This window comes from Hypanus sabinus, chromosome 26 (genome assembly GCF_030144855.1).
Source record: "Hypanus sabinus isolate sHypSab1 chromosome 26, sHypSab1.hap1, whole genome shotgun sequence".
NCBI classification, from domain to species: Eukaryota; Metazoa; Chordata; class Chondrichthyes; order Myliobatiformes; family Dasyatidae; genus Hypanus; species Hypanus sabinus.
The window spans coordinates 34,404,156-34,427,610 of record NC_082731.1 but is presented as its reverse complement, the minus strand read 5'-3'; the positions used below and the strand labels follow the sequence as shown (position 1 = coordinate 34,427,610).

Here is a 23,455-nt window from a genome sequence, read left to right as displayed (position 1 = left end):
GCAATGGTGGCTGGAGTCAGGGCCTCCTGAATCTTTGGCTCTTGGTAGGGTCACCCACGCCAAACAGGTTAAAGGGTAGAGGCCAGATTAAGGGTTGTCCACCGGTCCTCCAGGTTCGGGGGTTTGGGGGTTCAGTTCAGGGCTAACAACCTTGACTGATCAAAAAAACATTGTTATGCAAACAGCAATGAATAATTTTTCTATATCTATGCATGACGGTATTCCTGAGTCTCCGCCTGGGACTTGCATGACTGACAATAGTGAAAACCGAGAGGAAGCTATGGACATGACGAAGGAAGAGGTGAGCACTACCAAGACCAAGACCAAAAGCAACTTGGCGCCATACCGTAGAGGCAGAAATTAGGACCCTGAACCACACCCGGGGCACAATAGAGAAGATGGCCAAGGACTGACTGAGATGGAGGGCTTTCGTTGTTGCCCTAAATAACAGCGGCGTAGCGGGCAGTAAGAAAATAAGCTACACACACAAAATGCTGGAGGAGCTCAGCAGGCCAGGCAGCATCGATGGAAAAGAGTAAACAGTCGACGTTTCAGGCCGAGACCCTTCAACGGGACCTGATCCTGAAGAACGTTCTCAGCCCGGAACATCGAACACTTACTCTTCTCCATCGATGCTGCCTGGCCTGTTGTGTTCCTCCAGCATTCTGCACGTGTTTCTTTGGACTTCCAGTGTCTGCAGATTTTCTTGTGTTTAGTAAGTAAGCTGAGGTGGGAACCTTGGTCTCCATTGGCCAGGTGGGCTGAAGGGCCTGTCTTCATGTTGCACGACTCTATGACTACGATCTGGGAAAGCTCGGCTGAATTAAGTCAACGCAGAGTCCTTTTTGGAATGATCAGAATGTTGAAATGTTCGTGTGATGGATTACAGTCAGATTTGAGGGAGCAGATCAGATATAAGTTAAGACGGGAAAATAGAGAGAGTCCCGATTGATTCCTTGTTAGTTAACTTGTCTTCAGTTCAATGACAGCCATGGATTAGTTTGTTGCACAGAGGTAAAGCCCAGGGTCAATGCTGGCATTGAAGCTTCACATGACCCTCCTCTCACCCTTGTTTCCCATTCCATCAATTATTTCACCATTTTATCTACAGCTTAAGCTTCTTCAATAAAATTATTGGTTCAATTCCAGCATCTTTTCAGTTTTTCCATGTTTGGCAAAATCAGGTATTCTCAGTTATTATAAAGCCTTTCAATTGAGAAGTGAATCTGTATTCAGTCACTGTAAAATGCAACTCAAATACTTTAGATCAATATCAGAGAATGTATACAGTATACAACCTGAAATTCTTCCTCCTCATAGACACCCACAAAATGGGAACCCCATAGAACGAATGGTAAAACATCAGAACCCCAATACCCCCCTCCCATCACACAAGCAGCCACAGAAGCCCTTCCCCTACCCCCCGAACACTTTCGCCAGTAGAAGCACCAACCCTGTCCCACCTCCCCCACCATGCAAGCAATAACAAAAGCTCACCAAAGAGACTTTGATCGAGACTATCAAAAGCCACAATCCATAACCCAGGACTTCGGTATCTCAGGAAGGGTCCCCCTCTCACCATCGAGGGAGAGAGCGGTCACTCACGCAACGAGAGTGGAGACCACGCCACTGGTTGTTCCGATGTTGCAGTCTCCCGCGCCACTTTAAAGTAGGAATAATTACAACCACAGATGAGATTATGCTTTATTTTCGATTGGATGTCTGCAACAGAGAGGGCGAATTTAGGACCAACATGTTCCTGTTGGAGAGAAGGATAAGACTGACAGGATCAGAGAACCATGGTTAACGTGGGATATTGACGCTCTGGCCAGGAAAAGAAGGAGGCATGGGATCAAGCAAGTCCTTCGAGGAGTACAAGAGATGTGGCAGTAAAGAGATATTCCTGGCAGACAAGATCAAGGAGAGTTCTGAATGATTCTTACAACTATATGAAGATAAAAAGGTTAGCTAGGTAGAAAGTCGGTCCCCCGAGGACCAGTGTGCAAATCTACATGTGGAGCCACAGGGTAGGGGAAAGTTCTTAAATGATCAAGTCTTCTCTGTATTTACTACGCAGATGGACTTAGCAGCTACAAAGTTCAGGAAAGAGAACAGTACTTTGAGGAATCCAGGTCTAATGAGGCCAAAGGGAATTAAAGTAGGTGGACGCCATAGTCAGCATGAACAAGATGGGCTGAATGGGTCCGTTTCTATGTCGTTGATTTTGCTGGTAAAATGCTGAGAAGTCCTTTCTGACCTTGCGCTGATTTGCGCATCCCTCCTGCAGCCAGGATTGCACAGGAGGCTCCGCAGCAGTTCGAGAGCCACGCGCATAATCTGCAAGGTTGGGACTTACCACCAGAGGGTTATGAATAAAGAAACGTTTTGCTTCTGCACTTACAGGAGACTTGAAATATTCTGTTGGTTAAAATAAAAAATATTTCACGCCTTCCTTTTCCCCTTATGTTATCGGCAGCTGCGACACCAACAGCATCAGTCAGTTTTGGATGGATGGTGCACTAGAGTGCAAGAATGTAAGAGCAGGATTGGGCCACCATGTCCCCCAAGCCTACCTCACCATTCAATATGATCATGGCTGATTTATACTGACCTCTTCCCTGCTGATTCCCCACAACTCTGAGTTCATAGTTCACAGTACATTTATCATCTATGTATATAACCCGATGCATATATCAGGATGCTGTTTATCGACTATAGCTCAGCATTCAGTACTATCATTCCCCTCAAATCTAATCAATAAGCTCCAGGAACCTGGCCTCAGTACCTCCTTGTGCAATTGGATCCTGCATTTACTCACTTGCAGAACCCAGTTTGGATTGGCAACAACTTTTGTAGAACAGAGTGATCGAGGAATAATGGTGCATAGTTCCCTGAAGGTGGAATCTCATGTGGATAGGGTGGTGAAGAAAGCTTTTGGTATGCTGGCCTTTATAAATCAGAGCATTGAGCATAGGAGTTGGGATGTAATGTTAAAATTGTACAAGGCATTGGTGAGGCCAAATTTGGAGTATTGTATACAGTTCTGGTCACCAAATTATAGGAAAGATATCAACAAAATAGAGAGAATACAGAGGAGATTTACTAGAACGTTACCTGGGTTTCAGCACCTAAGTTCCAGAGAAAGGTTGAACAAGTTAGGTCTTTATTCTTTGGAGCATAGAAGGTTGAGGGGGGACTTGATAGAGGTATTTAAAATTATGAGGGGGATAGATAGAATTGACATGGATAGGCTTTTTCCATTGAGAGTAGGGGAGATTCAAACAAGAGGACATGAGTTGAGAGTTAGGGGGCAAAAGTTTAGGGGTAACATGAGGGGGAACTTCTTTACACAGAGAGTGGTATCTGTGTGCAGCGAGCTTCCAGTAGAAGTGGTAGAGGCAGGTTCGATTTTGTCATTTAAAAAAACTTGGATAGGTATATGGACAGGAAAGGAATGGAGGGTTATGGGCTGAGTGCAGGTAGGTGGGACTAGGTGAGAGTAAGCATTCGGCATGGACTATAAGGGGCGAGATGGCCTGTTTCCATGCTGTAATCGTTATATGGTTATATCTCTACCTTCCCAACAAAGGCCAGCCTGCCATTTGCCTTCTTAACTGTCTGTTGGACCAAACTTGCTAACTTGCTAGAATACCTTGATCCCCTCTGAAATGCACCAATAGTGATCTCTCTATATTGATAATATGGTGACTTCTCTTTCTGAAGTACCTGACCCCACACTTTATAACATTAAACTGCACTTGGCCCTGTTTTGGCCCACCCAAACCATCTGTACCTCTTTGCAAAGACACAATGTTCTTGTCACATCATGCCCTTACGGCTGTTTCCACACGCTTGGCAAGTCTTACACTGTCTGTGCACCGAATTTCACATCATATAATAATCCCAATTCTGATTCGGATTTGGAAATCTTACATTTTTGTGCCTTGTTTTGTCACTGATGGTAAAGAGTAAACAAAGGAGGTGCAAGAACAGATTCCTGGGGTTCACCACTACTTCCACTCAGTGGCCATTTATTAGTTACCCCCTTGGCCCTAATAAAGTGGCCACTGAGTGTATGTTTGTGGTGATCTGCTGCCGTAGCCCATCTACCTCAAGTTTCAAATTATGCATTCAGAGATGCTCTTCTGCACTGTTGTAAGATATGGTTATTTAAGTTGCTATCAAAGTTCAAGGTAAATTTTATTATAGAAGTACATATATATCACAATATACAAGCCTGAGATTCATTTTTTGTGGGAATAATCAATACATTTATAGAATAAATAGGCATCCGTGTGTCTCGTGAGACCATGGATTTGCACCTTGGAAGGTTTCCAGGGCGCAGGCCTGGGCAGGGTTGTATGGGAGACTGGCGGTTGCCCAAGCTGCAAGTCTCCCCTCTCCACGCCACCGATGTTGTCCAAGGGAAGGGCACTAGGACCCAAGCAGCTTGGCACCGGTGTCGTCACAAAGCAACGTGTGGTTAAGTGCCTTGCTCAAGGACACAAGGTGCTGCCTCAGATGAGGCTCGAACCAGTGACCTTCAGATCACTAGACCAACACCTTATCCACTAGACCATGCGCCAACACAAATCTATAGAATAATAACGGAATCAACGAAAGTCCGCCTAAATAGTGCGCTCAACCAGAGTGTGGAAGACAACAAATCTATAAATAAAGAAATAAAACTAATTAATAAATAACCACAAATTGTGCAAATACAAGTAAAGCAATAAAACTAAAAAATAAATAAGCAATAAACATCAAGGGCATGGGATGAAGAGTCCTTGAAAGTGAGTCCATTGGTTGTGGGAACATTTCAACGATGGGGTGAGTGAAGTTATCCCCTTTGGTTAAAGAGGCTGATGGTTGAGGGGTAATAACTGTTCCTGAACCTGATGGTGTGTGTCCTGAGACTCATGTACCTTGTTCCTGATGGCAGCAGCAAGAAGTGAACGTGTCCTCTTTGGTGGAGGTCGCTGAGGGTGGATGCAGGTTTCCTGTGACAGTGTTTCACGTAGATGTGTTCGGAGGGCTTTACCCGTCATGGGCACAGCTGCATCTTCTACTCTTTGTAGGATTTTCCGTTCCAGAGCATTGGTATGTTTCCATACAGGCTATGAAGCAGCTAGTCAAGATACTCTCCTTTATACGTATGTAGAAGTTTGCCAAAGTTTTAAGTGTTATGCTCAATCTCTGCAAACTCTGTGCTTCCTTCATCATTGCACTTATGTGCTGGTCCAGGGACAGATCCTCCGAAATTTTAACGCCAAGGAGTTTAAAGTTGCTAACCCTCTCCACCTCTGATCCTCCAATGAAGAATGGCTCATGAACCTCCAGTTTCCTCCTCCTGAAGTCTACAGTTAGTTCCTTCCTCTCAGCCTGAACCAGTCTGATCCTTCTCACTAACAGGGTGGTTTTCGCCCACAGAACTGCTACTCATTGGACGATTTTTGGGGGGTTTTTATTTTTGCACCACTCTCTATAAACTCTAGAAACAGTTGTGTGCGAAAATCCTAGGAGATCAGCATGTTCCGATATACTCAAACCACCCTATCTGGCACCAACACTCCATCCACGGTCAAAGCCACTTAGATCACATTTCCTTCCCATTCTGGGGTTTGGTCTCAACATCAACTGAGCCTCTCTCCATTCTGATGGACCTCTTGACCACGTCTGCAAACATTTAAACGGTGAGCTGTTGCCACGTGTTTGGCTGATGTACCTAATAAAGAGACTACTGAATGTACACCATCCAGCCTACAGAGAACCCGGTTATTCCGATTCCTTGTTTGCCCTGTCACAACCCATCTTCAATCCAGACCAGCACGTTTCCACCAAAGCCTTGAGTTATGCACCACCACCTTATGTGAGACCTTATTAAAGGTCTCTTGATAGGAGAGTCAGTGCCCCGAATCGTACTTGAGGTGGCCTGTCTGCCCTTCAACCCTTGTACTTGCCCAGTGAGTGGCAGCTGGGTGGCTCTCTATAGTTCGGGAACGTCCTTGCACAACAGCATGGGGACAGGGCCCAGGAAGTCTGTCGTGTATGTTAACAGCTGAGATGCAAATTAGGAGGCATGATAAATAAGTTTTCAGAATCGATGGTGTCATCTACAGTGAGAAGAGTAGATATAGATTTGTGCAGCCAGGGATGAGGTCATTTGATGCAACTCATCCTTCCAGAATTTTGACACTCATCCCATTTCCCCGCATTAACCCCTTATCTTAGTATCATCCCCAGGCTTCTAATGAGTTCTACTTATACAGATACAGTACTGTGCATTAAGAACATATATATAGCTAGGGTGCCTGAGACTTTTGCACAGTACTGTAGTAATTCTATGTATTGCACTGTACTGCTGCCACAAAAAAAAAGAAATTTCATGACCTACGTGAGTGATGATAAACCTGATTCTGATCTGGGTCTCTGTTGTGGACTGAGAGTGGAAAGGAGACAGGGAGAGGGAAATTGTGGTTGGGAAGAGGGGAAGGTCCAGAGAGACATTCTGCACTGATCAATAAGCCAATTGCTTGGAATCAAATGACCTTGCCTGGTGTCTCAGGGCTGGCCCCCACCCCTGGCACTCCTTCTCTGCCACCTGTCCCACACACCTCCCGCGGCGTTCCACCCCCTCCATCCCCTCCATACGATTTACAAACGTGTTCTCCACTCCACATTGACAAGTACAGTGGCTATGCAAATGTATCGGACATCCTAGCAGTATCTTTGTGCCTAAGACTTTTGGACAGTATTGCACCGATAAGTCAACCTTGGCCATAAATCAGAAAAAAGACACAAAAATTCAATACGATAAGCATATCTCCACAATATTGTTATGAATAATATTGATGAGGAACACTTAACATCATGATTTACGTATTGAATTCCCCTCCCCAGTTACAATGGGACGTTATCAGGATGACCTATGCTCAATGGTTGGTTTCATTGGGTTTGAGGTATCAGTGGTTGCTACATTGCTAAATAGGGGGCCATTGCACAGAAGTGATTGCTTGTCAATTTCCAAAGCAATCCTCTTAATTGAATTGAATTGAAGTTCGGTTTATTGTCATTTAGAAACCACAACTGCAATGCAGTGTGCCTTAAAAAAGTGGAACGTTTAAGTGGCTTCTGCTGGGACGATGGTGTCCAATCACTCCAGAGAAACTACATGGAAACAGGATTTTTTTCAAGATCAGCTCTTGGTTGAGTTTAATAATATTAACGGGAGGTCGTTCATTTGCGCAGATTCTCTAGAAAATGGGTGTTTGTAAACACAAGGGATTCTGCAGATGCTGGAAACCCGGAGGCACATACAAACCATGCTGGAAGAACTCAGCAGGTTAGGCAGCATCTGTGGAAATGAATAAACAGTCAATGTTTTGGCTCAAGTCTTGATGAAGTGTCTTGGCTCAAAATGTCAACTAAGGGGCCAAAGTGGTTGACAAAGGAAGTCAGAGATAGCATAGCATTAAAAAAAAGGAAATATGACAGAGCTAAGGTGAGTGGGAGGACAGATGATTGGGAAATTTTTAAGGAACAACAGAACTTAACTAAAAAAGCAATACGGGGAGAAAAAATGAGGTACAAAAGCAAGCTAGCCAGGAATATAAAGGAGGATAGCAAAAGCTTTTTTAGGTATGTGAAGAGAAAGAAGATAGTTAAGAACAATGCTGGGCCCTTGAAGAATGAATTGGGTGAAATTGTTAAGGGAAACAGAGAAATGGCAGATGAATTTAATGAGTACTTTAGATCTGCTTTCACTAAGGAAGACACAAGCAATTTCCCAGATGTACGGATGGGCCAAGGACATAGGGTAACAGAGGAAATGAAACAGATTGACATTAGGAAGGAAACGGTGATGAGTAGACTGATGGGACTGAAGGCTGACAAATTCTCAGGTCCAGATGGTCTGCATCCTAGGGTACTAAAGGAGGTGGCCCTGGAAATTGCAGATGCATTGGTAATCATTTTCCAATGTTCCTTAGATTCAGGATCAGTTCCTGAGGATTGGAGAATGGCTAATGTTATCCCACTTTTTAAGAAAGGAGGGAGGGAGAAAACAGAGAACTATCATCCTGTCAGCCTAACATCAGTAGTGGGGAAGATGCTAGAGTCCATTATTAAAGATGAAATAGTGGCATATCTAGATAGCAGTGATAGGATTGGGCCGAGCCAGCATGGATTTACCAAGGGCAAATTATGCTTGACTAATCTATTGGAGTTTTTCGAGGATGTAACCAGGAGGTTAGACAAGGGAGATCCAGTGGATGTAGCGTACCTCGATTTTCAGAAGGTGTTTGATAAGGTCCCACATAGGAGATCGGTGGTTAAAATCAGAGCTCATGGCATTGGGGGGAAGATATTGACATGGATAGAAAACTGGTTGGCAGATAGAAAGCAAAGGGTAACGGTGAATGGGTGTTTCTCGGAATGGCAGGTGGTGACTAGTGGGGTGCCACAGGGCTCGGTATTGGGACCACAGCTGTTTACGATTTACATCACTGATTTAGATGAAGGCATTGAGAATAACATCAGCAAGTTTGCTGATGATACTAAGCTGGGTGGCAGTGTGACATGTGATGAGGATGTTAGGAGAATTCAGGGTGACTTGGATAGGCTGGGTGAGTGGGCAGATGCTTGGCAGATGATGTTTAACGTGAATAAGTGTGAGGTTATCCACTTTGAGAGTAAAAACAGGAAGGCAGATTATTATCTGAATGGTGTAGAGTTAGGTAAGGGAGAAATACAAAGAGATCTAGGAGTCCTTGTTCATCAGTCACTGAAGGAGAATGAGCAAGTGCAGCAGGCAGTGAAGAAGGCTAATGGAATGTTGGCCTTTATTACAAAGGGAATTGAGTACAAGAGCAAGGACATTCTTTTGCATTTGTACAGGGCCCTGGTGAAACCACACCTGGAGTATTGTGTACAGTATTGGTCTCCAGGGTTAAGGAAGGACATCCTGGCTATAGAGAAAGTGCAGCGTAGATTCACGAGGTTAATTCCTGGGATGGCTGTACTGTCTTACGCAGAGAGGTTAGAGAGACTGGGTTTGTACACGCTGGAATTAAGGAGATTGAGTGAGGATCTGATTGCAACATATAAGAGTATTAAGGGATTGGACAAGATAGAGGCAGGAAATATGTTCCAGATGCCGACAGAGTCCAGTACCAGAGGGCATGGTTTGAGAATAAGGGGTAGGTCATTTAGGACAGAGTTAAGGAAAAACTTCTTCTCCCAGAGAGTTGTGGGAGTGTGGAATGCACTGCCTCGGAAGGCAGTGGAGGCCAATTCTCTGGATGCTTTCAGGAAGGAGTTAGATAGGTATCTTATGGATAGGGGAATCAAGGGATATGGGGACAAGGCAGGAACCGGGTATTGATAGTAGATGATCAGCCATGATCTCAGAATGGCGGTGCAGGCTCGAAGGGCCGAATGGTCTACTTCTGCACCTATTGTCTGTTGTCTATTGTTCTGAACCTGTCCAAGTGTCTTTTTAAATATAATAATTGTACATGAAATTGATCAATAACCTGGCAGGCCAGAGACAGATTTGTACTTATGAGGAATTCCTTATCTGTATGAGATGGCATGCTTTGAGAGGGGCTAATAGGGGTTGTTTACCAGGAACAGTGGATCCTACCCCTGCAAAAAGTGCAGCTTCTGCAACTCCGTGTGAAGGAGTATCCGCTGGAACTGAACGAACCCCAGCTCACTTGGGAGACTGATGGGGAGATAGAAGGGGTGACATATGGAGAGTCAGCTACACCCAACGTGCAGGACACAGGAATCTGGGTGACCATCGGGAAGGGGAAAGAGTCCATGCAGCCAGAGCAGAACACCCCTGTGGCCACCCCCACCCTCAGCGACAGGTTGGATACCAGTGGGGGGAGTGACCTAGCAGAGGAAAGACACAGAGGCCCGGTCACTCGCAGTGAGGGAAGGGCATCAGAGCCAAAAAAAATTAATGAGGTAGTGTACATGGATTCATTGTCCATTCAGAAATCCAATGGCGGTGGGGAAGGAGCTGCTCCTAAAACATTGAGCATGTGTCTTCAGGCTCCTGGACCTTTCCCTAATGGTAAAAATGAGAAGAGGACATGTCCTGGGTGATGGGGGTCCTTAACCTTACATACTGTTCATATTCTATACCTTCACAGTACAGTCTGGGTCAATTCTGACCCGGCCCAGGAATCCCCTCATAACAAGTGTCTGTACCAAATTTTGAACTACAGATCTATTTAGAATGTATAAATAGCCTATCTGACATTAATAAATGAGTGATTAATCCTTAACTAATGTTTCAGAGATCGAAAATCTATTTCACTAGATACAGGTCAAATTTGACCGGAACAGCCTCAATGTACAAAAATTTGTAGCACCTGTACAAAAGTATAACATTTTTAAAATATTTTCATTTTTGCACATTTTGCGTCACTTTAGGAAAAGTCATCAAATTTTGGCTACAAAAAATGGCATTGAGGGTGTTGTTACTGCTGTCAAATGTCAAAAGGGGTCAAATTTGACCCGAACAGTCTGTAAGGGTTAATGACGAATGCCACCTTCTCGAGGCAACACCTTTTGAACTATCCTCGATGCCGGTGAGGCCAGTGCCCGTGAACAACGTCTTTAACTTCCTGCTGCTTTTTTCTAATCTTGTTAGCGGCCCCTCCGTTCCAAATAGTGATGCAGCCAGTTAGAATACTCTCCACTGACAGGGTCCCTTCAAGTTCCTGTTGAAGTATAGTCGCTGTCATACCTTCTTTGTAATTGCATTAATATGTTGGGTCCGGGATGGATCTTCAGAGATGTTGACACCCTGGAACATTCTACTGCTGAAACCGTGATGAGGACTGGAGTTTGTTCCTTCGACTTCCACCTCCTGGAGTCCACAAACGATTCCTCAGTCTTACTGATGTTGAGTGCAAGGTTGTTGCTGCAGCACCACTCAACCAGCTGATCTATCTCTCCCCAGTATGCCTCCTCATCACCATCTGTAATTCTGCCAACAATAGGTTTCAATAGGTACGTTTAATGTCAGAGAAATGTATACAATATACGTCCTGAAATTCTTTTTCTTCGCAAACATCCACAAAAACAGCGGAGTGTCCCCAAGAATGAATGACAGTTCAAACATTAGAACGCCAAAGACCCCTCCCAGCTCCCCCCTTGCACGGACAAGTAGCAGCAAGGAAATGACCTCCCCCGCATTGTCAGCAGATTTATAGCTGCTGTGTCTAGCCACACAGTCATGGGTGCAGAGGGAGGTTAGCAGTGGGCTAAGCACACATCCTTGAGGTGTGCTAATGTGGATGTACAGCTTCTTCCCCGTTCCCACCGGATTTCTGAATGGACGATGAACGAGCCAATGAACGGCAGACTTTGAGGTGAGTAGCCGCGGGTTTGAATCTGGCTGGCTGGCTGCAGGCCTTCCACCCATACTGGTTCGAGTGAACTATTTCACTGAACTCCTGTTGACGGAAACGTCGACTGTTCACTCTTCCACCGAGGCTGCCTGGCCTGCTGAGTCCCTCCAGCGTTGCTCCTCCCGGAATTAGCTGGTTGCAACATCCGTTACTCAGGGAGTTTGGGAAGGCAAGAGTGCATTACCCATCCGTGATCAACGTGGATTTTGACCGAGAGAAAAAAAAGACGACTGGAGTCAGTTAGCACTTTTGTGCAAGGGTATTTACTCAAAAAAAAAATCAAACTTACAAAAATTAGTGAAAATAGCAAAAAGAAAACTGCCAATACTTGCAAAAAGATTTTTTACCAGAAAACCCAACATTAGTTCTGCACTTGTACTTGGCCAGTGTGAACTGCTGGTAGCTTAACCTCTCTCTCTCCAATTGAGGCACCAGGTCACGCCATCGTTAACTGCCCTGAAAGTTAACTTAAGACTACACATGACTTAAAACATGATGCACCCCCCAAAGTAGTTACAATCACTGCAAAACAAACAGAAATATCTACCTTAAATATAGTATGCAAATAACATTTGCACATCCCCATTACTAAAGAAATGAAATAATCTTATTATCACATAATAAATGTACGTGTCTGTGAGAATGTGTTGAAAGGAGGGCCTCATTTCTTTGTGTGTGTGTGTGTGTGTGTGTGATTGTCTATGTACAAATGAGGATATGTGTGAAAATTAATGCATGTGTCTGTAAGAATGTGTATGTGGGTCTGTTTAAGTGAGTATGTGTGAGTACTTGTGTGTTGGTGAGCATGTATGTGAGAGTGCATTTGTGTGTGCATATGACTGAGATGTGTGTTAGTACAAGTGTGAGCACACCTGTGCATTTGTGTGTGCCTGAGTGTGTGTGTGTGAGTGTGTGTGTGTGTGTGTGTGTGTGTGTGAGTGTGTGTGTGTGTGTGTGTGTGTGTGTGTGAGTGTGTGTGAGTGTGTGTGTGTGAGTGTGTGTGTGTGTGTGAGTGTGTGTGAGTGTGTATGTATGTGTGTGTGTGTGAGTGTGTATGTATGTGTGTGTGTGTGTGTGAGTGTGTATGTGTGTGTGTGTGTGTGTGTGTGTGTGTGTGTGTGTGTGTGTGTGTGTATATATGAATGCTCATGGCTCACGGAGTGTGTTTACCGAGCGCTCTCTGTCACACAATCCGCAACTGCGAGAACTGGCTCCATCGTTAGGGCTGGATTTCTTTTCGTCACTGACATCCCTGAAGAACTGACAGCCTCGGACCCTCTGTGAGGGTTGGCCCTACCCCAGCACTCGGTAGGGATGGGCTTTGGTGCTTTGGGTGCTTTGGTCCAGGGTGCTTTGCTGCAGGCAATACTCCTCATTTACCGTTTTGCTCTCCATTCTTCACCAATTTATGTCTCTCTTCCCCAACCATGACCTCCACCAACACTAACGATCTCTGCCTTGGACTCTGTTGAATTAGACTGTAGAACTGTTCTATGTGCTTGTTGGTATTTTAATATGTAATCGCTCAGTATGATTTTTAGTGGCTGCATTCGCTTTGTTCGTTTGTTCGCTTTGTGCCGTGCCATTTGACATGGCCGATCGTGGTCTTTCCGTGACCATGATTGTTCTCGGCAAATTTTTTTTCTGCTGAAATGATTTGCCATTGCCTTCTTCTGGGCAGTGTCTTTACAAGACGGGTGACCCATTATCAATACTCTTCAGAGATTGTCTGCCTGGCGTCAGTGGTCGCATAACCAGGACTTGTGATCTGCACCGGTTGTTTGTATGACCATCCACCACCTGCTCCCATGGCTTCACCTGACCCTGATCAGGGTCTAAGCAGGTGCTACTTCTTGCCCAAGAGTGACCTGCAGGCTAGCGAGGGGAAGGAGCGCTCTACACTTCCTTTTGGTGGAGACATTTCTCCATCCTGCCGCCCTAGTCACTTTGTACCGTTGTGAAAACCTCTTGGTTTTTAGTGGTGGGTATCACATCACTGGAATGCTTACTTACTGCCCATTATGCCACTGGAGTTTAAGGCAGCAATAAAGGTTCTCCATCTCTGGTGGTCTTCAGGGATTCCTTCAACATGTCAGTAGCTTCTGCTTGGTTTTCACCTCTGTCAGTCACGCAAATCCCTGGTGGAGCCTCAGGAATACTACCACACACAGATGTGGGAGGTTTTCTTCATTCCTGGTTCTGTAATAATTTGGGTTTTGACCAGTCAGGGTTGTTACCCATGAGCTGAACTCCCTGCACCTGGAGGACCGGTGAACCACTCTTAGTCTGCCTTCCACCCTTTGACCTGTTTGGCATGGGTGACCCTACCAAGAGCCAAAACATAAAGCCCTGACTCCAGCCAACATAGCTCTCCGGGTCACTGAGGCACACAAGCCTTCATCCATACAAGGTTCTTGACGAATCACTGGAATAGCGGCTATCTTATTGGTTCATTTCAGCGATAGAATGTATTGATATAAGAAGAACAGGCCAAGTTGGATTGGTCCCTTTTGTGTTTCCCCTCCCATCACTACTAGGCACTGCTTTCAGTGTTAACCTTTCCTTCTCCTTTGCTCTTAAAAATGGCCATAAGCAAAAGTTTTATGCTTCTTTCTTGACCAGCGGAGAACCCCAGATCAAAATCAACAGGATCCAACAAATCCTTGTCCAGATCACCATGCGTTCTCGCTTCCACACCATCATCGGGCAATGCCCCCCTTTCCTCTCCACCCACCATCTCATGCCCAGACTTCTCCACCCACTCGCCCCCTCTCCCCACTACACACACACTTCCTCAACAGTCCAGCCGCGTACCCCATCTCAATCGTACCTCGAACTACACAGTGAAGTGTGCCGTTTGCATTAAGAACCAGCACACCCAAGGATGCGCTGGGGGTAGACCACAAATGTCACCAAATATTCTGCTGCTAACATAGCATAAGACCTTAGGACCGTGAGACGCAGAAGCAGAATTAGGCCATTCAGCCCATCAAGTCTTCTCCACCATTCTATCATGGATCCCACTCAACCCAATACACCTGCCTTCTCACTATAGCCTTTGATGCCCTGATGAATCAGAAAAGTATCAACTTTTGCTTTATGTATATCCACGGACTTGGCCTCCGTTGCTGTCTGTGGCAAAGCATTCCACAGATTTACTGGTCTCTGACCAAAAAAATTCCTCCTTACCTCTGTTCCAAAGGGTCGCCCCTCAATTTTGATCTAGTACTGGACACCCCCACCAGAGGAAATATCCTCTCCAAAGCCATCTTATCCAGTCCTTTCAACATTAGGTAGGTTTCAATGAGATCCTTCCACATACTTCTGCATTCCAGTGAGTACAGGCCCAAAGCTGCCAAACGCTCCTCATACATTAAATCCTTCATTCCCAGAATCATCCTTGTGAACCTCCTCTGGACTCTGTCCAATGACAACATGTCCTTTGTGAGATATGGGACCCAAAACTGTAGACAATATTCCAAATGTGTAGCCTGATTAGTGCTTTATAAAGCCTCAGCATTATCTCTTTGTTTTTACAGAAACATAGAAGACCTACAGCACAATACAGGCCTTTCGGCCCACAAAGTTGTGCCGAACATGTCCCTACCTTAGAAATTACCCATAGCCCTCTATTTTTCTAAGCTCCATGTACCTATCCAAAAGTCTGTTAAAAGACCCTATCTTATCTGCCTCCACCACCATTGCTGGCAGCCCATTCCATGCACTCACCACTCTCTGAGTAAAAAACTTACCCCTGACATCTCCTCTGTACCTACTCCCCAGCACCTTAAACCTGTGTCATCTTGTGGCAACCATTTCAGCCCTGGGAAAAAGCCTCTGACTATCCACACGATCATTGCCTCTCATCATCTTATACACCTCTAGCAGGCCACCTCTTATCTTCCGTTGTTCCAAGGAGAAAAGGTGGAGTTCACTCAACCTGGTTTCATAAGGCATCCTCCCCAATCCAGGCAACATCCTTGTAAATCTCCTCTGCACCCTTTCTGTGGTTTCCACATTTTATATTCTATTCCACTTGAAAAGAATGCCAACATTAGATTTGCCTTCTTTACCACAGACTCAACCTGTAAATTAACATTCTGGGAATCTTGCATGAAGACTCCTAAGTCCTTTTGCAGCTCTAATGTTTGAATTTTCTCCCCATTTTCTCCCCAATAGTCCGCAATATTGTTCCTTTTACCAAAATTATCATATATTTCCTAACACTGTATTCCATCTGCCAGTTTTTGCTCATTCTTTTAACTTTTCTAAGTCCTTACACTTTTTTCCTTTGTAATAGCAATTGCATTCACGCCAGCTTCCTAACATTTTCAGACCCTTGGCACACTGCTAGTGTCTTCCACAGTGAAGACTGATGTGAAGTATTTATTAAATTTATCCACCATTTCTTTGTCCCCCATTACTCCCTCACCAGATTCATTCTCCAGTGGGCCAATATCAACTGTCACCTCCCTTTTACTCTTTATGTAACTGAAAAAAGCTTTTAGCATCCTGCTTTATATTATTGGTTAGTTTTCCCTCATACTTCATCTTTTCCCTTCTTGTAGATTTTTTAATTGCCTTTTGTTGGATTTTATAAGTTTCCCAATCAGCCAACTTCCCATTCCCTTTCCTTGCCTTTTATGCAGTCCATGATTTCCCTTGTCAGCCACGGTTGCCTTCCACCGCCATTACAAACTTGTCCAGTGCCTGTGAACTATTTCCAAACACTGCAGCCTCCTCAGCTCTCCCATTATCCAATCCACCTGGGCAAGCTCCTCCCTCATGCCTCTGTGATTCCCTTTATTCCATCGTGATATTGATACATGTGCCTTGTGCTCTCCCTCTCAAATTGCAGTATGAATTCAATCATATTATGAACACTGCTCCCTAAGGGTTCCCTTACCTTAAGCTCCCTAAGAAAATCTGGATTATTACACGACACCCAATCTGAGATAGCCTTTCTCTGAGTAGGCTCAAGCACGAGCTGCTCTAAAAAGCTATCTCATAGACATTCAACAAATTCCCTCCCTTGCAATCCACACCAACCTAATTTCCCCAATCCTCTGAAGTCCCCCATTGTAATTGTGACATTACCCTTATTACACTCCCTTTCCAGCTCCCATAGCAACCTCAACCCCACATATTTGGAGGCCTATATATGATTCCCATAATGTTTTTTTAACCCTTGCGGTTTAACTCCACCCCTAAAGATTTGACGTTCTCTGACCTGATGTCATCTCTTGCTACGGATGTAATTCCATCTCTTACCAACAGGGAGCACACCCACAGTGTCACAGATAATATGAACGAAAACAGCAAGACAACAACAGCAAATCAAACACAAAAAGAATCCGCAGATGCTGGAAATCCAGAGTAACGTATGCCAAAATGCCGCAGGAGCTCAGCAGGTCAAGCAGCGTCTGTGGAAAAGAGCAAAAAGTCGACGTTTCGGGCCGAGTCTCTTCTTCAGTCTTGAAGAAGGGTCTCGGCCTGAAATGGCGACTGTTTGCTCTTTTGCACAGATGCTGCTCGACCTGCTGAATTCCTCCAATGGTAGAACAAGCCCCTTTCTCGTCTCTCCGCGCACTCCCCCCCCCCTCAGCTCTGCACATGGAGACAGGCCTCTAACTCAGGACAAGCCACCTCGGAGCCTCTGGTCTTTGGCCACCGGATTCTCATTCCTGCAGCCATCGTGCGTCCAGCTTTGAATTTCACCCCCAGAACGCTGGTCACCTCCCATGTCCCATTGCCCCACCTCCGCAGCCTACTGTCCCCCTTGCCTTCTGTGGACATCTGGATCCTGTCCGTCCCCAACCTACTGAGCCAGAGCAGTCAACACCTGCCCTGCTGTTCAAACCTCGTGAAATGCTTTTAGGTGTCAAAGAGCAGTGCAGATTCAAATAATTAATACAATAACAATTACTTCAAAGAGTAAACAATTATTTAAACACCTACAAGTAATTAAAGACATTAAAATACGGCTAAATAATTTCAGCATGCACCTGCACTTCCCTCCCACAAGTGCTGGTGTCTGTGACTCCTCTCTTTTCATTGTAAGCGTGCTCTCGTTCATGGCCATTAACTCCACGTGAATCAGAATGCAAAAGGGCAGCTTACGAGGCCCAATTAACCGACGTGCCTCGGGGATGTGGGTGGTAACCCACTCGGTCCCCGGGAGAGCCCACAGCCTTCGCGCGGAGGTGATACCCGAGGTGGAGATGGAACCGAGACCTGGGACTCGGGGACTACGAGGTCTCGGCGCAGTCTGCTGTCCTGCTCCCTCTGCCAAGACAAGGACGTCACAAAGAGGTCCTCTGGAAACATAATATCTTGTTGTAGTTACTGCATTCAAAGTAACTTGTGACCTCAGTCCTGTCAGACCCCGCTGAGGTCCAAATTGCCCTGTAATTATGCTCATGTGAATTGCTGTATCCCAGCCTAATCCTTTAATCCATTTAAGTCTTCTTTGCTGGAGCCTCTGGCTGCACAGTGTGAGGTGGCTGTGCTCGGGGATCTGGGTTAGGGCTCAGATGTGGCAATGACTGGGATGAAAGAGGCTGGGGGGGTGGGGGGGAGGGCTGGTTTCTGCCCTCCCAGTTGTCCGTAAGGGTCTCGGCAGCCGTGGCAGGGCATACCGACGGCAGCGCAGCAGTGTAACGCTGTGACACCTCCCATGACCCGGCTCGGTTCCTGCTGCTGTAAGGAGTGCGTACATTTTCCCTGTGACCACGTGGGTTTCCTCCGGGCATTCTGGTTCCTCCCCAACCCCCCACATTCCGACGACCTACCATTTATTATGTTCAAAGCTCAAAGTAATTTTAATTATCAAAGTACGAGGGGTGATTGATAAATTCGTGGCCTAAGGTAGGCGGACTCAACTTTAGAAAACCTAGCACATTTATTTTTCAACAAAGTCCCCTCCTACATTTACACACTTAGTCCAGCGGTTGTGGAGCGTACGGATCTCGGACCTCCAGAAAGTGTCCACAGCACGGGTGATTGATAAGTTTGTGGCCTAAGGTAGAAGGAGGTGAGATATTAACTTCAAACTTTCTGCATAATCACTCAGAGTTGAACTGCATGTGCATGTAACAAGAGCTGTACAACTCATCTCCTTCTACCTTAGGCCACAAACTTATCAATCACCCCTGCTGTGGACACTTTCTGGATCCAAGATCCGTACGCTCCACGACCGCTGGACTAAGTGTGTAAATGTAGGAGGGGACTATGCTGAAAAATAAATGTGCTAGGTTTTCTAAAATTGACTCCTTCTACCTTAGGCCACGAACTTATCAATCACTCCTCGTCCATATATGTCAGCATATACAACCCTGAGATTCATTTTCCTGCTGGCATACTCAATAAATCCATAGAGTAATAATGATAACACGATCAGTGAAACATCAACCAGAGTGCAGGAGACAACAAACCATGCAAATGCAAATATAAATAGCGGTAAATAATGAGATAATGGGATAAAGCGTCTGAAAATGTGGGAACATTTCAATGGTGGGGAAAGTGAGTGTAGTTGTCCCCTTTCGTTCAAGAGCCTGATGGTTGAAGGGGGTAACTGTTCTTGAACCTGGCTCTGCGAGTCCTGAGGCTCTTGTGACTTCTACCCGATGGCAGCAGCGAGAAGAGAGCACGGCCTCGGTGGTGATGGACGCTGTTTGCCTCCGATGGCGTTTCATGTCAAGGTGCTCAGTCGCTGGGTAGGTTTTACCCACGATGCTCCTGGGGCAACTCCACTACCCTTTTGCAGAATCTTCTGTTCGAGCGCGTTGGTGCTTTCGTACCAAGCCGTGAAGAGTTAATATACTTTCCGTTCTGTTAATCGGTCACGTGGGTGTAAATAGGTGGCACAGGCTCTTTAGGCCAGGTACTGTCCGTATCTCTAAATAAAAATTAGAGAAAGCATCCTTAAGGAAGAAAATACTTGGTATCATCATAACAGACAGACGTCCTGAGGATTTGAAGATCGTTTTGTATGTCAGAAAGAGTATGAACAATTGCCTCTCGGGGCACTCTCTTGTCCTCTGTCACGGAAGTGTTAGACTGATCCCAGAGGAGCTAACTGGCTCCATCCGAGATAAACTCCTGGAAGCGACAGCTCACCGGAAAAGACGGGGAGCCCAGTCCGGAGCTTCCATGACAACCCGCTTTGCAGTTGGAGGTGCCTCCACAGTCTCTGACGCCATTGTGAGTTACGATAAAGCTAAGCACAAGAGATTCTGCGGACGCTGGAAATCCCAAAGCAACGCACGCACAAAATGCTGGAGGAACTCAGCAGGTCAGGCAGCATCTATGGAGAGGAGTAGAGAATAGAGGAAGTTTTGGGCCAAGACCCTTCTTCAGCACTGGAAAGGAAGGAGAAACAAGCAAGAATAAGTAGGTCAGGGGAGGGGAAGATGGGATATATTCCATATATATATATTCCATCTGGGTAGCCTCCAACCTGATAGCATGAATGTCAATTTCTCCCCACTCCTTTCCTCTCTCTTTCCCGTGTTGATTCTGGCTCCCCTCCTGTCCCTTCTCTTCTCCTCAGCTATCCTTCACCTCCCTCTGGTGCTCTTCTTCCCTTTCTGCCATGGTCCTCTCCTATCAGATTTCTTCTTCTTCAGCCCTTTCCCACCAATCACCTCCCAGCTTCACATTTGATCCTACCTTCCCCCACCCCCGTCCACCTACCCTCTCCCCTCTCCTGGTTTCACATGTCACCTTCCAGCATGCACTCCTTCCCCACACCCCATCTCCTCATCCTCGGGCCTTCCCCCTTCCGTTGCAGTCCTGATGAGGGATCTCAAGTTTTTAATTCACCCCCATGGACGCTGCCAGACCTGCTCAGGCCCTTCAGCATTCTGTGTGAGATGAAGCTGCACCTGTGGTGTAGTGGCGTCTGCACCGGACTTCGAGGCAAATGGTCCCGGGTTCGAATCTGGCCGGCTCCCTTGCGCGCTTTCCATCCGCGCTGGACTGAGCCTCGAGCTCAGAACTCGACCTCATAAAAAATAAGTTGTGCCAGGAGTTAGATCTCAGCTAAAACCTTTGCACTGTCAGCAACACAAGTGATGAGGGAGGGTAGTGTGGTGTACGGGCGATTTGAGTTCAATTCCCACCGCTGCTGTCTGTGAGGAGTTTGCACGTTCTCCCCGTGAGCGTGTGGTGCTCCGGTTTCCCCCCACGGTCCAGAGACATACGAGCAGGTAGGTTAATCAGTCATTGTAAATTGAGCTAGGGCTAAATCAGAGGTTACTCGAAGGGCCGGGGGAGGGGCCTATTTTGCACTGTATCTCAATAAAATGATATCTCCAACATTTCAAAAACAGTCTGGGTTGCTCTGAACCCCATCCAAGATGTTCGTCCTCCCGACCACCTCTACATTCTGGCTGTGGTGTTGCCAACACAAAACTGCACTGCTGTGACTTTCTTGGGCTTTTACGTAGAACATAGCAATTTACAGCACATTACAGGCCCTTCGGCCCCCGTGGCCCACTTTAGAAACTGCCTGAAATTACCCCAGCGCAGAGCCCCATGTGTTCCTTCCCCACACCCCATCTCCTTATCCTGGGGTGTCCCCCCTTCCACTGCAGTCCTGGTGAAGGGTCTCAGCCCGAAATGTTGGCTTTCTGTGCATCTCCATAGATGGGGGGGGGGGGAGAGTTTTCTGACAGCACCCCCCCCCCCCCAAAATGCCACCTCTACTACCGACTAGGGCAAGGGTTCCATAGGAACGCCACCTCCGAGAGGCTCCTCGCTGAGTTACTTTGTCATTCTGATTTGGAAGTCCTTCACTGTACCTTGTTGGTTGGCAGGGTTGAATCTCAGAAGCTGCTCCCCGACTCTGCTGTGGGGTGGTGGCGGGTACCTTCACCCGTACAGCTCGCTGCCATCATCTCAAGGGCAACTAGGGATAGGCATTAAATGCTGGCTTTGCAAACAACACCCACATTCCCCCCGCCCCCCAAAAAAAAACAAATAAAAAGAACCCGAAAAAAAAGTTGACAGATCCTTCAGAGGTTGCTAAGCAATGCTGACTGGCCCCATGCCAGCAGTACCATTTGCAAATTTCCATGGCAACCGATCAGCTGCCACGAAGTGCCGAGTGCCCTTGGAGCTCCATGTTAACGATACTCCCATTGCCAGCCTTGGGCGGGGAGTCTCGGCGGGCCTTCAAAGGTAAGCTTGCTCTCGTGGTGGTCCGAGAACTGTCTCTTCTTTCAGACCCGAGCCATCGAGCCCAGCGGTGCACCAGAACGGTCAAGGTCACTGTCAGAAAGTCTCAGCGCGTTGACCTCCAGCCACCAGGGATTGGCTCTAGTCAAAAGTATTATACACACACACAAACACACACACACACACACACACTCTCTCTCTCTCTCTCTCTCTTACTCACACACTCTCTCTCTCTCTCCCTCTCTCTCTCTCTCTCTCTTACTCACACTCTCTCTCTCTCTCTCTCTCTCTTACTCACACTCTCTCTCTCTCTCTCTCTCTCTCTCTCTCTCTCTCTCTCTTACTCACACTCTCTCTCTCTCTCTCTCTCTCTCTCTCTCTCTTACTCACACACTCTCTCTCTCTCTCTTACTCACACACTCTCTCTCTCTCTTTCTCTCTCTCTCTCTCTCTTTCTCTCTCTCTCTCTCTTACTCACACACACTCTCTCTCTCTCTCTCTCTTCCTCTCTCTCTCTCTCTCTCTCTCTCTCTCTCTCTCTCTCTCTCTCTCTCACTCACTCTCCAAAAGACATCTCATTTAAGCACACCTCACTCAGGCACACACAAATGCACAGATATGCTCACACTCATCCTAACACACACTCCCTCTCCCACACACCTCTCAGTCATATACACACACACAAATGCACTCTCACCAACACACAAGTACTCACACATACTCACTCAAACAGACCCACATACATACACATTCTTACAGACACATACATTAATCTTCACACATATCCTCATTTGTACGTAGACAATCACACACACACACACACCTCCTATGGTCAGGATAGAACATGGATATTATGTTCTAGCTGCCTGCGAGATATACAAGCCAGGGCAGTACGATTTGGAGAGCAGCAAACTCCCTCTCTCTACGCAGATGACAATTCCAAAGGAACGGCAGAGGCCGATACAGTTTGGTACCAGCAGCATCACAGGAGTTGAACTCAGCGTTGAATTCAACGTAGGACTGCATTAGGGACTCCAGCTATGGATTTTCCCTCCGGGTTCACTCCCGAAGCCTTCCCCATGAATGGGTATAGTCGCGAGGCAGCAGAGGTTTGAGATCAGAATTTTCCTTCTCTTAGATGAGCTGCCGACCAAGACTGGTGAACCCCAGCTGCCCGAAGTGACTGGTTTGAGGGCACCAGTTACCCACCTTTGCCCCTTCTTCTGTCAGTAAAAACAGTTCCACCAGGCCTAATAGCTAAGCCACACGTGAAGGCCGGGAGCTGGGCTTGGTTGTCAGAGGCTATTTGAGGTGGACACCATTGGGAGCGTTTAATATATAGTGGGATTTCATCCTCCCTCCCGGCTTGACAAACTTAAGGAACCACACTCACATATATGAATGTATATACTGCACATGCTCATTCAAAGACATATACACATTCAAAGACATGACACATACAGGCACACACATGCACATATGTGCATTTGCATACATATATACTTACATGCACAGATACATGGACACATAAGCACATATGCCTGCTTACAATCCACATTCCCTCACATATATGTATGCATACAGTCAATCTTCCCTCTAAGGTGTGCACGTGCATGTATCTTTGGCTACTAGCGCACAAAGGAATTTGAGCTACACACAAAAGGTTGTCGCCCTCTACCTCACCGGCATGTTAAATACACTTCACGACCGTACACAATCACATTTCCTTTTCTGGTTCCTATGCGGACAGCGTTGACCACATGGAGTTTGCGATGATTTGTCTGCAGATTTTAGAAATGGCTTATTTATACCACATCTATTGAAGAAATAATTGACTTGCTATGTGGAAT

At 46.2% G+C, this 23,455-nt stretch overlaps 1 protein-coding gene across 2 annotated transcripts in view; it reads left to right on the top strand.

Annotated features, from left to right (window-relative positions):
* The window catches only part of LOC132381426 (homeobox protein Meis1-like), a 425,677-nt gene that overhangs the window by 122,966 nt on the left and 279,256 nt on the right, over positions 1 to 23,455 (top strand). The window contains exon 1 of one of the 2 annotated variants that reach the window (XM_059950828.1): positions 21,516 to 21,608. The exons of the other annotated variant lie outside the window; for it this stretch is intronic. The gene's annotated coding sequence lies outside the window, so the exon portion shown is untranslated. Of the gene's footprint in view, positions 1 to 21,515; positions 21,609 to 23,455 lie in introns of those variants that run through there. 2 annotated transcript variants of the gene reach the window in all.